The sequence below is a fragment of the Bos mutus genome, chromosome 11, assembly GCF_027580195.1.
Source record: "Bos mutus isolate GX-2022 chromosome 11, NWIPB_WYAK_1.1, whole genome shotgun sequence".
Classification (NCBI taxonomy): Eukaryota; Metazoa; Chordata; class Mammalia; order Artiodactyla; family Bovidae; genus Bos; species Bos mutus.
This window is the reverse complement of record NC_091627.1, coordinates 54205678-54222719: the sequence shown is the minus strand read 5'-3', so window position 1 is coordinate 54222719 and position 17042 is coordinate 54205678.

Here is a 17042-nt window from a genome sequence, read left to right as displayed (position 1 = left end):
ATAATACTCTGCACAGAAAACCCTAAAGATAGTATTAGAAAATTAGTTCGTCTATTCAGTGAATTTAGCAAAGTTGCAGGATACAAAATCAATACATAGAAATCACTTGCATTTCTATATACTAACAATGAAAAATGAGAAAGAGAAATTAAGGAATCAATCTCATTCACCATTGCAGTGAAAAGAATTAAATATCTAGGAATAAACTTACCTAAGGAGATGAAAGAACTATACACAGAAAATTATAATAAACTGATGAAAGAAATCAAAGATGACATAAACAGATGGAGAGAAATTTTATTTTCCTGGAGAAAGAATCAATATTGTGAAAATGACTATATTACCAAATGCAATCTACAAATTGAGTGCAATCCTTATCAAATTACCAATGGCATTTTTCACAGAAATAGAGCAAAAAAATTCACAATTCCTGTAGAAACACAAAAGACCCCAAATAGCCAAAGCAGTCTTGAATGGAGAATGGAGCTGGAGGAATCAACCTTCCTGACTTCAGATTACACTACAAAGCTACAGTCATTAAGACAGTATGATACTTGCACAAAAACAGAAATATAGACCAATGGAACAAGATAGAAAGCCCAGAAATAAACCCATTCACCTATGGGCACCTTATTTTTTACAAAGTAAGCAAGAATACACAATGGTGTAATGGCAGCCCCTTCAATAAATGGTGCAAGGAAAACTGGACAGCTACATGTAAAAGAATGAAATTAGAACACTTACTAACACCATACACAGAGATAAACCCAAGATGGATTAAAGACCTAAATGTGAGACCAGAAACTGTAAAACTCTTAGAGGAAAACATAGGCAGAACACTCAATGACATAAATCAAAGCAAGATACTCTGTGACCCACCTGCTATACTAAAAGAAATAAAAACAAAAGTAAGCAAGTGGGACCTGATTAAACGTAAAAGCTTTTGCACAGCAAAGGAATCTACAAGCAAGGTGAAAAGATAACCCTAAGAATGGGAGAAAATAATAGCAAATGAAACAATTGACAAATAATTAATTTCAAAAATATACAAGCAGCTTATACAACTCAATGCCAGGAAAACAAACAACTCAATCAAAAAGTGGAGAAAAAACCTAAAGAGACATTTCTCGAAAGAAGATATACAAATGGCTAACAAACACATGAAAAGATGCTCAACACCGCTCATTATTAGTGAGATGCAAATCAAAACCACAATGAAATATCACCTCACACTTGTCAGAATTGCCATCATCAAAAAGTTTACAAAAAATAAATGCTGGAGGGTGTGGAGTAAAGGGAACACTCTTCCACTGTAGTTGGGGATGTAAATTGATACAACCACTATGCAATACAGTATGGAGATTCCTTAAAAAATATGAATAAAATCACCATATGACCCAGTAATTCCACTCCTAGGCATATAATCTGAGGACACCAGGTTTGAAAAAGACACATGTGTCCTTTTGTCCATTTCAGCACTATTTACAATAGTTAGAACATGGAAGTAACCTACTTGCCCATTGACAGATAAGTGGATATATAAGTTGTGGTACATAAACACAATGGAATATTCAATTCAGTTCAGTTCAATTCAGTCACTCAGTGGCGTTGGATTCTTTGCGACCCCATGAATCGCAGCACACCAGGCCTCCCTGTCCATCACCAACTCCCAGAGTTCACTCAGACTCACGTCCATCAAGTCAGTGATGCCATCCAGCCATCTCATCCTCTGTTGTCCCCTTCTCCTCCTGCCCCCAAACTCTCCAAGCATCAGAATCTTTTCCAATGAGTCAACTCTTCCCATGAGGTGGCCAAAGTACTGGAGTTTCAGCTTCAGCATCAGTCCTTTCAATGAACACCCAGGACTGATCTTCTTTAGAATGGACTGGTTGGGTCTCCTTGCAGTCCAAGGGGCTCTCAAGATTCTTCTCCAATACCAGTTAAAAAGCATCAATTCTTTTGCACTCAGCTTTCTACACAGTGCAACTCTCACATGCATACATGACCACTAGAAAAACCATAGCCTTGATTAGACGGACTTTGTTGGCAAAGTAATGTCTCTGTTTTTCAATATGTTATCTAGGTTGGTCATAACTTTCCTTCCAAGGAGTAAGCGTCTTTTAATTTCATGGCTGCAATTACCATCTGCAGTGATTTTGGAGCCTCCCAAAATAAAGTCTGACACTGTTTCCACTGTTTCCCCATCTATTTCCCATGACGTGATGGGACCAGACGCCATAATCTTAGCTTTCTTAATGTTGAGCTTTAAGCCAACTTTTTCACTCTCCTCTTTCACTTTCATCAAGAGGGTTTTTAGTTCCTCTTCACTTTCTGCCATAAGGATGGGGTCATCTGCATATCTGAGGTTATTGATATTTCTCCTGGCAATCTTGATTCCAGCCTGTGCTTTCTCCAGCCCAGTGTTTCTCATGATGCACTCTGCATAGAAGTTAAATAAGCAGGGTGACAATGTACAGTCTTGACATACTCCTTTTCCTATTTGGAACAAGTCTGTTGTTCTATGTCCAGTTCTAACTGTTTCTTCCTGACCTGCATACAAATTTCTCAAGAGGCAGATCAGTTGGTCTGGTATTCCCATCTTTTTCAGAATTTCCCACAGTTTATTGTCATCCACACAGTCAAAGGCTTTGGTGTACTCAATAAAGCAGAAATAGATGTTTTTTTCTGGAACTCTCTTGTTTTCTCGATGATCCAGCGGATGTTGGCAATTTGATCTCTGGTTCCTCTGCCTTTTCTAAAACCAGCTTGAACATCTGGAAGTTCACGGTTCACATATTGTTGAAGCCTGGCTTGGAGAATTTTGAGCACTACTTTACTAGCGTGTGAGATGAGTGCAGTTGTGCGGTAGTTTGAGCATTCTTTGACATTTTACTCAGCCATAAAAAGAAACACATTTGAGTCAGTTCTGATGAGATGAATGAACCTAGAACCTATTAAGCAGAGTGAAATGAGTCAGACAGAAAGATAATATTGTATTCTAATACACATATGCGGAATCTAGAAAAATGGTTCTGAAGAATCTATTTACAGGGTAAGAATGGAGAAAGAGACATAAAGAATAGACTTATGGATATGGGGAGAGGGAAGGAAAGGGTGAGATATATGAAGAGAGCAACATGTAATTTGCTGTATGGCTCAGGAAACTGAAACATGGGCTCTGTATCAGCCTAGAGGGGTGGGATAGGGAAGGAGATAGGAGGAAAGTTCAAAAGGGAGGGGATATATGTATACCTATGGCTAATTCCAATCCCAAAAAAGGCAATGCCAAAGAATGCACAAACTACTGCACAATTCCACTCATCTCACACGCTAGTCAAGTAATGCTTAAAATTCTCCAAGCCAGACTTCAGCAATGCATGAATCGTGAACTTTCAGATGTTTAAGCTGGTTTCAGAAAAGGCAGAGGAACCAGATATCAAATTGCCAACATCTGCTGGATCATCGAAAAAGCAAGAGAGTTCCAGAAAAGCATCTATTTCTGCTTTATTGACTATGTCAAAGCCTTTGACTGTGTGGATCACAATAAACTGGAAAATTCTTCAACAGATGGAAATACCAGACCACCTGATCTGCCTCTTGAGAAACCTGTATGCAGGTCAGGATGCAACAGTTAAAACTGGACATGGAACAACAGACTGGTTCCAAATAGGAAAAGGAGAATGTCAAGGCTGTATATTGTCACCCTGATTATTTAACTTATATGCAGAGTATATCATGAGAAACGCTGGGCTGGAGGAAGCACAACTTGAATCAAGATTGCCAGGAGAAATATCAATAACCTCAGATATGCAGATCACACCACCCTTGTGGCATAAAGTGAAGAGGAACTAAAACCCCTCTTGATGAAAGTGAAAGAGGAGAGTGAAAAAGTTGGCTTAAAGCTCAACATTAAGAAAACAAAGATCATGGCATCTGGTCCCATCACTTCATGGGAAATAGATGGGGAAACAGTGGAAACAGTGTCAGACTTTATTTTGGGGGGCTTCAAAATCACTGCAGATGGTGATTGCAGCCATGAAATTAAAAGACGCTTACTCCTGGAAGGAAAGTTATGACCAACCCAGATAGCATATTAAAGCAGAGATATTACTTTGCCAACAAAGGTCCATCTAGTCAGAGCTATGGTTTTACCAGTGGTCATGTATGAATGTGAGAGTTGGACTGTGTAGAAAGCTGAGCACGGAAGAATTGATGCTTTTGAACTGTGGTGTTAGAGAAGACTTTTGAGAGTCCCTTGGACTGCAAGTATATCCAACCAGTCCACTCTAAAGGAGATCAGTCCTGGGTGTTCATTGGAAGGACTGATGCTAAAGCTGAAACTTCAGTACTTTGGCCACCTCATGGGAAGACTTGACTCATTGGAAAAGACTTTGACGCTGGAGGGATTGGAGGCAGGAGGAAGAGTGTACTACAGAGGATGAGATAGCTGGATGGCATCACCGACTCGATGGACATGAGTTTGAGTGAACTCCGGGAGTTGGTGATGGACAGGGAGGCCTGGTGTGCTGCAATTTATGGGGTCGCAAAGAGTCTGACACCACTGAGTGACTGAACTAAACTAATGGCTAATTCATGTTAAGGTTTGACAGAAAGCAATAAAGTTCTGTAAAGCAATCATCCTTCAATTAATAAAAAAACAAAAACCACAACATTGCCCTGAGAAATATCAATAACATCGGTTATGCAGATAACACATTTATGGTAGAAAGTGAAGAAGTACTAACGACCCTCTTGATGAATGTGAAAGAAGAGAGTGAAAAAGTTGGTTTAAAACACAACATTCAGAAAACTAAAATCATGGTATCTGGTCCCATGATATCATGGGAAATAGATAGGGAAACAATGGAAACAGTGACAGACTCTTTTTTCGGGCTCCAAAATCACTGCAGACAGTGACTGCAGCCATGAAACTAAAAGACTCTTACTCCTTGGAAGAAAAATTATCACCAACCTACAAGTGTATTAAAAAAGCAGAGACATTACTTTTCCAACAAAGGACCAACTAGTTAAAATTATGGTTTTTCCAATAGTCATGTATGGATGTGAGAGTTGAACTATAAAGAACGCTGAGTACTGAAGAATTGCTGCTTTTGAACTGTGCTGTTGGAGAAGACTCTTGAGAGCCCTTTGGACAGCAAGGAGATCCAACGAGTCCATCCTAAAGGAAATCAGTCATGAATATTCATTGACAGGGCTGCTGTTGAAGCTGAAACTCCAATACTTTGGCCACCTGATGCGAAGAACTGACTCATTGAAAAAGACCCTGATGCTGAGAAAGATTGAAGGTGGGAGGAGAAGGGGATGACAAAGGATGAGATGGTTGGATGGCATCACCGACTCGATGGACATTAGTTTGCATAAACTCCGGGAGTTGCTTTTGGACAGGGAGTCCTGGCGTGCTGCAGTCCATGGGGTCCTAAAGAGTCAGACATGACTGAGGTAATGAACTGAATGGAACTGAAATTAACAAAACATTCTGATTCACTATAGCAAAAAAGATAATAAGATGCTTAGGAATAAATTTAGCCAAGGAAGTGAAAGACTTAATGATCATGATAGCTAATGGTGAATGATGTGGGATTCATGATCTCCAAAGAAGAAGATTTAGCTTTAGGACTGGGGCCAGGCTTGGTCACTCAAGAGCTTTTGTGTAGCAAAGTTTTATTAAAGTATAACAAGGAACAGAGAAAGCTTCAGACAGACATCAGGAGGGGGTGGAGAGTGCCCCTTAGCTAGTTTATCAAGGCCTTTTATACTTTATTATAGGAAAGGGTCTTACCAGACCCACTCCCACAATATAAGATAACAGGATTAGAACTAGCAATTAAAAGGTCTTAGCAGACCCACTCCCACAACATACATTCTAAGATCACAAGATTATTCAGAAAGTTCTTGTTAAGGAGAAACGTGTCCTCCAGCAAGATACATTGTTATATTGACTAAGACAAAGCCATGTAGAAAATAACATTTATCCTTTTCTCCTCCTTGAGAACTCCAGACCCCTTTCTCTTCCTTGAGGGTTCCAGACCCTTTTCTCCTCCTTGAGGACCCTGGACTTCTTATCAACCTACCTAGGAATTGAGTCTCTCAATTATATCTGAAAATTATTAAACATTGAAGAAAGAAATTAAAGAAGACTCAAATAAACTAAAACACATTTATGTTTATGGACTGGAAGAATTAATATAATTAAAATGCCCATACAACACAAAATTATCTACTTGTTCAATGCAATCTACTTTCTTAACTTATTTTCTCTATAACATATATCACTGTCATATGTATTTTTCTATAAGGAGATAAAGTTTATCCTTACTGAGTCATTGGAAAAGACCCTGGAAAATATTTACTGTTAAAGACCCAGATGCTGGGAAAAATTGAAGGCAAGAGCAGAAGGGAATGACAGAGGATGAGATGGTTGGATAGATAGCATCACCAACTCATTGGACATGAGTTTGAGCAAGCTCCAGGTGTTGATGATGGATAAGGAAGCCTGGCATGCTGCATTCCACGGGGTCGCAAAGAGTCAGACACAACTGAGCAACTGAACTGAACTGAATGCACTTTATCAAATTTTGTCTTTAAATTTTTTTTTCCACTGCTCTATCCCCAGTACTTATTTTAAATAATTATGTTTTGAATGACCTCCCAGTTCTACTCTATCATTTTCCTTTATAAATAAATACAGATATCATTTATATTATAATTTTTCTAGCAGACATGTTCATGTTAGGGCCTTTTAGTGAATTTTCAAGATGCAGAGTTATCCGAACCAATGAGTAATGCTATCTGTGTTTGCATTTTCTGCTACTTGCCTTGAGAAAGGGATGTTAATCTGAAATATATATTTATACACATGTCATTTATACCTAAATAAGAATTATGACAGAAAAATGTGTGAAAGAGTATTATCAAATATAAATCAATGAATCCATCTAAAATATGTGTAGAAAAACTAAATATAATTTTTACAACATGTCAGAATAATGTTTTTATTAAATGGAACATAAAATAAATCTGAAACTCATTTTATCTCAATATATAATAACAATGTAATGGTTAAAGGAAACACAAAGAAATACTGCTTGTGGTATTTGTATTATTCATGGGGTCGCAAAGAGTCGGACATGACTGAGCGACTGAACTGAACTGAACTGAATCTCTCCGCAAAACTGAGATTTCTAAATAAACTCAGGAAAGCATTCAAAAAATTTTACAAGCTAAACTGAAAGTCAAGAAATATAAGATATTCACAAATTTCCTCATGTAACACTAACAATTAAATAGAAATCCAACTGCAAATACTGTTTGATAAGCCTATAACATTAGATTTAAAAATTAATGTCAAATTTGTTGGCAACACAAGGATTTCTACAGAATAGATTTTCTCTTGTGTATATCTGAAACACTGTGCCTGGCCTTTAAAGATTAATCCTTGTCTGCATGCAGTCAACAAATCAGAATTTTTCCTTTGGTGTGCTTTTTTAAAGCCTTATGAAATGTTTTCACACAGGTGGTCAGTTTCAATATGGGCAGATTGGAAATAGTTGCCATCACTAGAGTCAGCATGCTACAGTCCAGTGGGCAGACTTGGAAAGCTTTATTTATGGATAATACTGTTTTTGCTGCTGACCTGTTGTCAAAATTCACAACTCTTATCAAACCGATACTCTGCTACTTCATAGCTTCTATAGATTCAAGGTGAGCTTCAGCTGAAGCCTTGTATATTTTGCAGCTGAGAAGTTAGCTGTGATTGATCCCACTACCCTAGTTTTCTTTCTTACCATCTGCAGCTTTCCACATCATAAATCACTGGCATTCTGGAATGGACTTCCATATTTCAAATTAAGTCTTAGAAGTCAACAGAATACACTAGACAGCATATTTCATGTCGATAGTGAAAGAAGTAATGTCAATTTAAACTACAATAGAGGAAAACTTTTTAAAAAATCAAATGCAACAGCCTTGTCAACCTAGTCTTAAGGTGTTCAAAGTCTATTATTACTCTCCTTAATTTTTCAAATCTAGTATTGTGTATTGATGTCATTTTCTCAAATTTCTGATGAAATTTTGCATAGCCATAAACAGTCCTAGGCTTAGTTGATAACAGAGGAAATAACAGTATTCTGTCACACAGCATCTGCTTATCAGATATTGGAGAAAGGCACCGACTCACTTGGCTTTTTCAATATTGTGACTAGATTCCCAAGTCATTCTGTTTTGTTGAAAGTTTTCACTTTATCTCAGGCTCAAAAGATTTGTTAACAAAAGAAGCCACTCGCTGCAATCAAATAAATAATACAAACATTTATTAGAGAATTATCTAGCTTACTTTCAGTACACTAACATTAAAAGAAAAGAGAAATAGAAAGAGCAGAGGATACATCATTAAATTAGGCTTTGACCAACATCCAGACTTAAACAGTGCTGAAAAGTCTCATGTCAGAGAATATCTGGAGTCCCAGTTGGGAAAGGGCCCCAGGCAGCATGTCTGCTCTGTGGGTAAGACTTCAAAGATGGCAGTTCTGAGATTCCTATTTACATTCCCAGGATGGTGGCAAACTGATACCATCATCAATCTGTGACCAAATTGCAGCTCTGGTTTCATGTTAATGCCGTTTGTTTTGTTGTGTAAAACTTTGCATGTTGCTAAGCCTGGGCTTGGCTGACCAGGCCCCCTCCAGGGGTTCAACAATCTCAAAATTTCTCCCCCATTTTATCTATGATGCTGCACATCTTGTACTCACAGCAGACAGTCGCTCATAATCACTTCTAGTCAGGGCAGTGTCTAGGCAGGTTAGAAAAAGGTCAGAGGCTTGCTCTGCTTTGTCTCTGAAGTCTAAACAAGACTATTCATTTAATTTCCCTAATGCATTGCCATTGTCAGTCCCATCTAAACTACATGGATTCCGACAGAGAAAGCAATTTTCTGAAGGAGGAGACACTGGTCAAAAAAACAAGACCAAGTGTTAGCAGGACTTTCTTTTCTCTTCTTTTTAAGTTCGTGTATGACGGTAGGGCCTGTCACTTTGACTACAGAGGAAAATGCCTGGGACTCTGAAACAAGACTTTTTATGTTTTGTCCTTCTGGCCTTGTTGGCTCAATAAAGAACTGCAGTTGTTTCTTTAGCACCATAAAGCTAAAGAAAATAATAAATACTAATCAGATGGCACTTCGTTGCAGGTGATTCAGCATTCTAATCTCTTTCAGTCTTTTCACAGGTCCACTTCCAGCTTCAAGTCTCCAAGACACTCTTTCTGTCACAGGAAGAGGTGGCAGGTCGTGGAAAGACCAAGAGTAGAAATACGTGATACAGAGAAGAGTATGTGCTGGCTGGGGCTGGATTGTGGATGGAGATCTGATTACGAACTGGGGGTGGGGTGAGTAGCACAGTCCACTTAGCTCATGACTCTTATTCCAGACAGTCAGAATCTTCAGTTATTGAAGTAAAGTCTTCAAAGCTCTTGTATATCAACTTTTTCATGATGGTCAAGTGCAGGACAGTTTTCACAGTGGAGAGAGGAAGTTCAAAAGGCTGGGCCAAGAGATTCTTACTGACCAATTGTACATAAAGAAGGCAGTACTTATAGGAAATGCAAACTTTAGGCTTCTTCATTTACCTTATTGGTTGCTTTTTAGAAATTTAACCTAAATATATTTGAAAAAATTACTAATGCATGGGACTTGTTATGTATTGAATTAGAGCTGACACATCGGGAAAAGTGTTTATGTTTCTTATTCTTCAGACTTAAAGTGTCTTATGTTGGGATTATTGATCACTTTGTCTTTGGTTTACTGTCCTCTTAATACTTTTTTTCTTATTCAGAATATTTCATGCAAGCCAGTTCAAATCAACTCCTCCTCTTCTTCCTCTTCCACACCACATTTTAGAGACAGGATCCCCATGATTTGACCTCCTGCACTGTCTAGTCCTCTGAGTCTGCCCTTTTACTCTATCTTATTGATCCAGTTCTGGCTCCTTATACTCTAGTCTTAAGACTCGAAATGGCTCAACATTAAGCTCTCAATGCTGACTATGAGAAAATAAAAATTATGTTTCTCAGTTACCTATCCATAAAAAAATTTTTTTTTTTGGATTGTAATACAAAATGCAAACAGGTCTCAATTATATGTTGACATTTTCTGAGAGAAATCAATAGGTAGAGGCAATTCAGTTCAGTTCAGTCACTCACTTGTGTCCGACTCTTTGTGACCGCATGAACCACAGCATATCAGGCCTCCCTGTCCATTACCAACTCCTGGAGTTTACCCAAACACATGTCCATTGAGTCAGTGATACCATCTAACCACCTCATCCTCTGATGTCCCCTTTTCCACCTGCCTTCGATCTTTCCCAACATCAGGGTCTTTACAAATAAGTCAGCTCTTTGCAGCAGGTAACCAAAATATTGCAGTTTCAGTTTCAACATCAGTACTTCCAATAAACACCCAGGACTGATTTCCTTCAGGATGGACTGGTTGGATTTCCTTGCAGTCCTAGGGACTCTCAAGAGTCTTCTCCAACACCACAGTTCAAAAGCATCAATTCTTCAGTACTCAGCTTTTTTTATAGTCCAACTCTCACATCCATACATGACCACAGGAAAAATCATAGCCTTGACTAGATGGACCTTTGTTGACAAAGTAATGTTCCTGCTTTTTAATATGCTGTCTAGGTTGGTCATAACTTTCCTTCCAAGGAGTAAGTTTCTTTGAATTTCATGGCTGCAATCACCATCTGAGTGATTTTGGAGCCCAGAAAAATAAACTTAGCCACTGTTTATACTGTTTCCCCATCTATTTGCCTTGAAGTGATGGGACTGGATGTCATGATCTTACTTTTGAATGCTGAGCTTTAAGCCAACTTTTTCACTCTCCTCTTTCACTTTCATCAAGAGGCTCTTTAGTTCGTCTTCACTTTTGCCATAAGGATGGTATCATCTGCAGATCTGAGGTGATTGATATTTCTCCTGGCAATCTTAATTCCAGCTTGTGCTTCATCCAGCCCAGCGTTTCTCATGATGTACTCTGCATAGAAGTTAAATAAGTAGGGTGACAATATACAGCCTTGATGTACTCCTTTTCCTATTTGGAACCAGTCTGTTGTTCCATGTTCAGTTTTAACTGTTGCTTCCTGACCTGCATACAGTTTTCTCAAGAAGCAGGTCAGGTGGTCTGGTATTCCCATCTTCTTCCGAATTTTCCACAATTTATTGTGATCCACACAGTCAAAGGCTTTGGCATAGTCAATAAAGCAGAAATAGATGTTTTTCTGGAACTCTTGTTTTTTTGATGATCCAGCGGATATTGGCAATTTGATCTCTGGTTCCTCTGCCTTTTCTAAAACCAGCTTGAACACCTGGAAGTTCACAGTTCACGTATGGCTGAAGCCTGGCTTAGATAATTTTGAGCATTACTTTACTAGCGTGTGAGATGAGTGCAACTGTGTGCTAGTTTGAGCATTCTTTGGCAATTAGCAATGTATTAAAGCCTCAATAACTAAATATCCTTAAAAGACAGAATTTGGGTTTTATGTTATAAAATACCTTTTTTTCTCATCAATTTTCTGTTTCCTATGTATATAAATGGGCTTAAGTTGGCTTTCATAATAACTGTCTCTAGGGGAATTACTCCAAATTTTAAAATATCAATTTCTAGAGTGGGATCTATTTTCTTGGAGAAGACGTTTAAATTTAAGCCACTCAGTAATCAATTATGACTCATTTTTTTAATTAATTATTGGTTTTTAATATTTCCTGGTGGGAATTTTAAAATATAATATTCGAATTGGCCAAGAAGTTTGTTCAGCGTTCCTGAATGAACTCTTTGGCGAACTCAATGGGCTTCCCTGATAGCTCAGTTGATAAAGAATCTGCCTGCAAAGCAGGAGATGCTCGTTTGACCCTGATTTTCCCAGTAGGGTCAGGAAGATCCCCTGGAGAAGGGGTAGGCTACCCACTCCAGTATTCTTGGGCTTCCCTTTTGGCTCAACTGGTAAAGAATCCACCTACAATGTGGAAGACCTGGGTTCCATCCCTGGGTTGGGAAGATCCCCTGGAGTAGGGAAAAAGTACCTATTCCAGTATTCTGCCCTGGAGAATTCCATGGGGTAGCAAACGCTGGACACAACTGAGTGACTTTCATTCACTCACAGATATGTCTGTATATATCTGTGTTAACATCTATGCATATATGTGTGTAAAGAAAATGAAACTGCCTTTCACATATGTCCCTGTATAAGTTATGTGTTTGCTTAGTCATCTTCAACTCTTTGTGAACTCATGGACTATAGTCCATCAAGCTCCCTATCCATGGGATTATCCCAGCAAGAATACTGGAGTGGGCTGCCATTTCTGACTAAAAATATAAAATAAGCTGCTCTTTTTCTTGAACCAAAAAGAATGATTCTCTTGATTCTATAGTTCTCAAAAGAATTGTAGGCATGTTCTGGGAATGACTCAATCAAAACACATTAAGACTATAGAAAGATATTTGTGCTTCTTCAGTTTCTTATGGTGCCTTTATATCATTACAGGCAAGGCAAACAGCCTTTCAACTTTGCTGGAATTCTAAATTATATGAGTCAAGAAAACATTTTAAAACCTTGTTTATTTAAATCCTACCCCTGATATTAATAATTATCAATAGCTAGTGATGTGCCGAACCTCATTCACAGAGAGAGTCACTAAGACACTTCCTGGAAAAATATTAGTTTTTTCCCGAAGTTAGACAAAAAGTGTAATATCAATCTCCAAGCATCCTAAGGGAAAGAGAAACTGATTTTAAAATTACCTTGTTGGTTTGCTATTAATATTTAACTCTACCACTCAAAGCCAACATAGTTCTAGTAGGCAACATAGATGATAATGTAATTTATATCATGAAAGAAGAAAAAGTTTGTTCATTGGCTTTTTGATGAACCCTTCTTTAAATTTTCTTAACACATCTGTTCTTATCTAATTCCTACCTTTGAAAGTTAGAAGCTCAATTCTGCCTTAAACACAGAAAACTGGTGTTTGTGATTACCTGTTATAAACTTATCTGATTTCCCTTGTTTGAATTTTTTTCCATGGGATACCAACCTAATATTCCATAATATTGCTTGAGACTCTAAGCATTTTTACTTAGATCATAATCATTTTCCCAGTAGAGGAACTTTTCCCTGATAGTTTTAACCTTGTTATCAAGCAAATTGTCAACTTAGTCTTCCTATGATGGTAGATACTGCTGTATGAATGTCTAAATACTGGTTTTAAAGCTTCCCAGATCAGACTTTGTATTGGAAAATGGTACCTGCTGCAATCATTTTATTTACTTCACAAATGTTTAGAGTTAATTTAAAATAAGAAGCATTTTCCTAAAAGCAGAGTTAAAAATCATCATCCTGGTTTGTGTCTACACCTCATTCAGACAACTCATTATTCTGAATTACCTTTTTCTTCCTTGGCAAAACATCATAATGACTATTGTGCTATTCACAGAAGAACTTTAACCATACCTCAGTTTGCTTATTCTCACAAAGACAAGTTTCATTTTGCAATGACAGTAAAAAATAAGTCAATACATTAGAGCTTATGGACACAGTATAACTGGGCCAATCAAGATAAAATTTTCAAGAAGACAACATGTATATACAACCTGTTCCTTGGCACATTTCCTTAATAACAGAAGCCAGGAAAGAGTTGAAAACATTTCTAAATCAGGGGTGAAGAGACACTGGCTTAAGTTCTGGCATCACACTGTCCTTGCTGGGTGACAAAAATGAGTATAACTAAAGTTTATAAAAATTATGTAAAATTATGTATGTGCCAGCACATTGCAAATTGTAAAATTCCATTAAAATGTTAATTTTTCTTTGATTGCATTGATTTTTCAATGATTGCAATGGAAACAGATGGATCAGCTCAGGAAAAGAAAAGGGATAAAATGAGTGCAAGATAACATAATACATTCACTGTACAGTCAAAATTAGAACCTACCATTCTTAGTAACAATTGTATCAAACCATAAAATTGAGAAAACTGATCTTCAATTTCAACAGAAAAGGCTTAGAGATGTGTTTTAATTATCTCCTATTCACACAGTGGGTGAGAGAAGAAACCCTAATCCAGGTTTATGGGGATGGTCAATCACACAACACCCAAAAAAGGCGAGCTGAAACCACAACAGTTTTTTAGTCATGTGTGCTCACAGCCCATGGAGAAGGACAGAACACACTGCATGGCCATATGGGTGTTGCACTTGGGAACAGAGTAAACGATTAGGGAATGTGGGAGGCAGGCTCCATTGTATCAAGAAGATGAGATGGCTTCTGGTTACCATGGGAGAATGTGCTTCTTCTGTTGTAATAATTACATGGGCTGTCATGGAACTGGCTCTATCTTTCAGAGACAAGCAAGAACTAGATCTGGCTGTTTTGACATGGAAGATTGTTTAGCTGTGCTGTGTTTAGTCTCTCGGTCTTGTTTGACTCTTTGCAACTCCATAGACTGCAGCCTGCCAGGCTACTTTGTTCATGGTAATTCTCCAGGAAAAAAATACTGGAGTGGGTTGGCATGCCCTCCTCCAGGGGAATCTTCCTGACCCAGGAATGGAACCATTGTCTCCTGCATTTTAGGTAGATTCTTTAGCAGCTGAACTACTAGGCTTCCCTTGCAGCTAAGTGCCCAGGCTTCTCTTGTTTAGCTAAGGGACTATTTTTTGGGGGGTCACAGGAGAGAGGAAAGCTTGTTGTTAAGATCTGTGAAATCTTCCTGTTCTCATTAGATGCCAAGGCAGGACTTAATTGTATGCTTTAATTTTAGAACTTAAGACATGAGAGACATTAACTCAGCTAGTTCAAGTAGAAAACTTTGAGTGGAAGTTGTGACTGTGAAAGCAATTTCATACAAGAAACAAAGACAAAGTCTAAATTAAAAGCATGGAAGCAGTAACTTTTAATAAAAAGACACAGGAAAAAATAAAACACTAATAAAAAGAATGAAGAAGAATGGAATAAGTAGATTAAAAATAAGGAGAAAATGGTGTCTTGAAAATTCAGAAAGCATTTGAAAAACTGAAAGATGGAGGAGATCAATTATGTCCATAAATACAAAGAAAAGAAATAGGTCATGACTTGAGATTGATTTTGAAATTATTTTGAAAATTATTAAGTCAATTCCAAAGTCTGTATTTGAGTATGTCTGCCACTGGGGGTCATGCTGAAAATTTTATATGCTCTTGGAATGAACTCAGGAAATCATTCAAGGAATGGTGCGGTTGCATCTCAAAGGCTTACCTTGAAAATCTTACATTTTACTGCTAGGGATACATCATTGCACCTTAAGCATACTTTTAAAATTAAAACAAACAAATAAAGACTTCAACTAACTATAGCAAGTCAATGTGTCCCTTATAGAGTCCTGGGGAATTAAGGCAATGAAAATAAAATCACAATGTAAATCACATTTTCATGTAATTCTATTAATATCTTTTCCAAAGTAGCAATATTTTCCTCCAAATTTACCAACCTATTTGAATGGCAAAAAAGCACACTCTTTTGGGGACCAAGGAATCTAATGTTATTCTTCAATTCAATAGAGATATTTGTTAACTCCACCTGTAACTTACCAATATATTTTCTTTTGAAGAAACCAAAACTTTATTTATTTTAGAAAGTTTATTTTTGTAACTAAAAGTATCAAAAAATGAATTTCCTCAACATTGAAAGTGATTGATATAAAACATAGATTGAAAAAAATAATCAGTTTCTCTGCTGCAAATTATGCTGTAGAAAGGTGAGACAAAATCACGTTTAGTATTTAAGAAATATAAAAACAGTAAAACTGGATAGTATAGGCACTCAGCAGGTTCACATTAAGATGTATTGGGCCATAATATGATATTTTTGGTTTTCTACATTACTCTTTAAAATAATTAAAACCTTCAGTTAAAAGCAAACAAAAAATGATCAAAAACCAAACCAAAACAACAAAGAACACCAGGAATAAGAAACACAAAGCAAAAAACAAAGAAAGGAAAATTAGCTGGAGACAATGGGGTGAAAGGACATGGGCTTCTCTGCTTGGCTCAGTGATGAAGAATCCACTTGCCAATGCACGAGATGTAGGAGACCCCAGCTCAACTCCAGGGTTGGGAAGATACTCTGGAGGAGGACATGGCAACCCACTCCAGTATACTTGCCTGGAGAATCAATCCCATGGACAGAAGAGCCTTGTGGATAACAGTCCACAGCGTCACAAAGAGTCAGACACAACTTAGCACAACTTAGCTGAAGCAACTTAGCACAGCACCCATGCATGCGAAAGGACATAGGGTTCCCCTTCTCCACAAATGCAACAACAACAAATACAGCTACAGATGAAGGAATTCTGGAGACTGGCAGAAGGAATCCTATACAACCAAGACAATCACCTTAAAGAAGTAGGAAAAGAAGAACAAACAAATTCCAGAATCAACAGAAGGAAACAATGAAGATCAGAGAGGAAATAAATAATGTAGATAAAACAATAAAGATTAATGAAAACAAGATCTTATTTTTGAAAAAAATAAACAAAACTGAAAAACTTTTAGCCAGATTTGTCAAGAGAAAGAAGACCAAATTAAACAAACTAAGAAATGAAAGAGGAAAAACAGCAATTGATACAACAGAGATACAAAATATTATAAGAGAATACTACTAAGAATTATATACCAACAAATTGGACAATCTGAACTAAATGGACAAATTTCTAGGAACATACAATATGCCAAGACTAAGTGGTTTGTGGATATGTAAACTGGAGTAGCCACTATGGAAAATAGCATGGCAATTCTTAAAAAAACTCAAATTAGAACAACCAAATAACCTAGCAAGTCCAGTCCTTGATATATGTCTAGAAAAAGGGAAAATATCAACTCAAATGATACATGCATCCCAATATTCATAGCAGTACTATTTACTATAACAAGAACATGGAAGCAATCCAAATGCTCATGTCATACACACACACACACACACTAAAATCTTTCTTTATTTTTT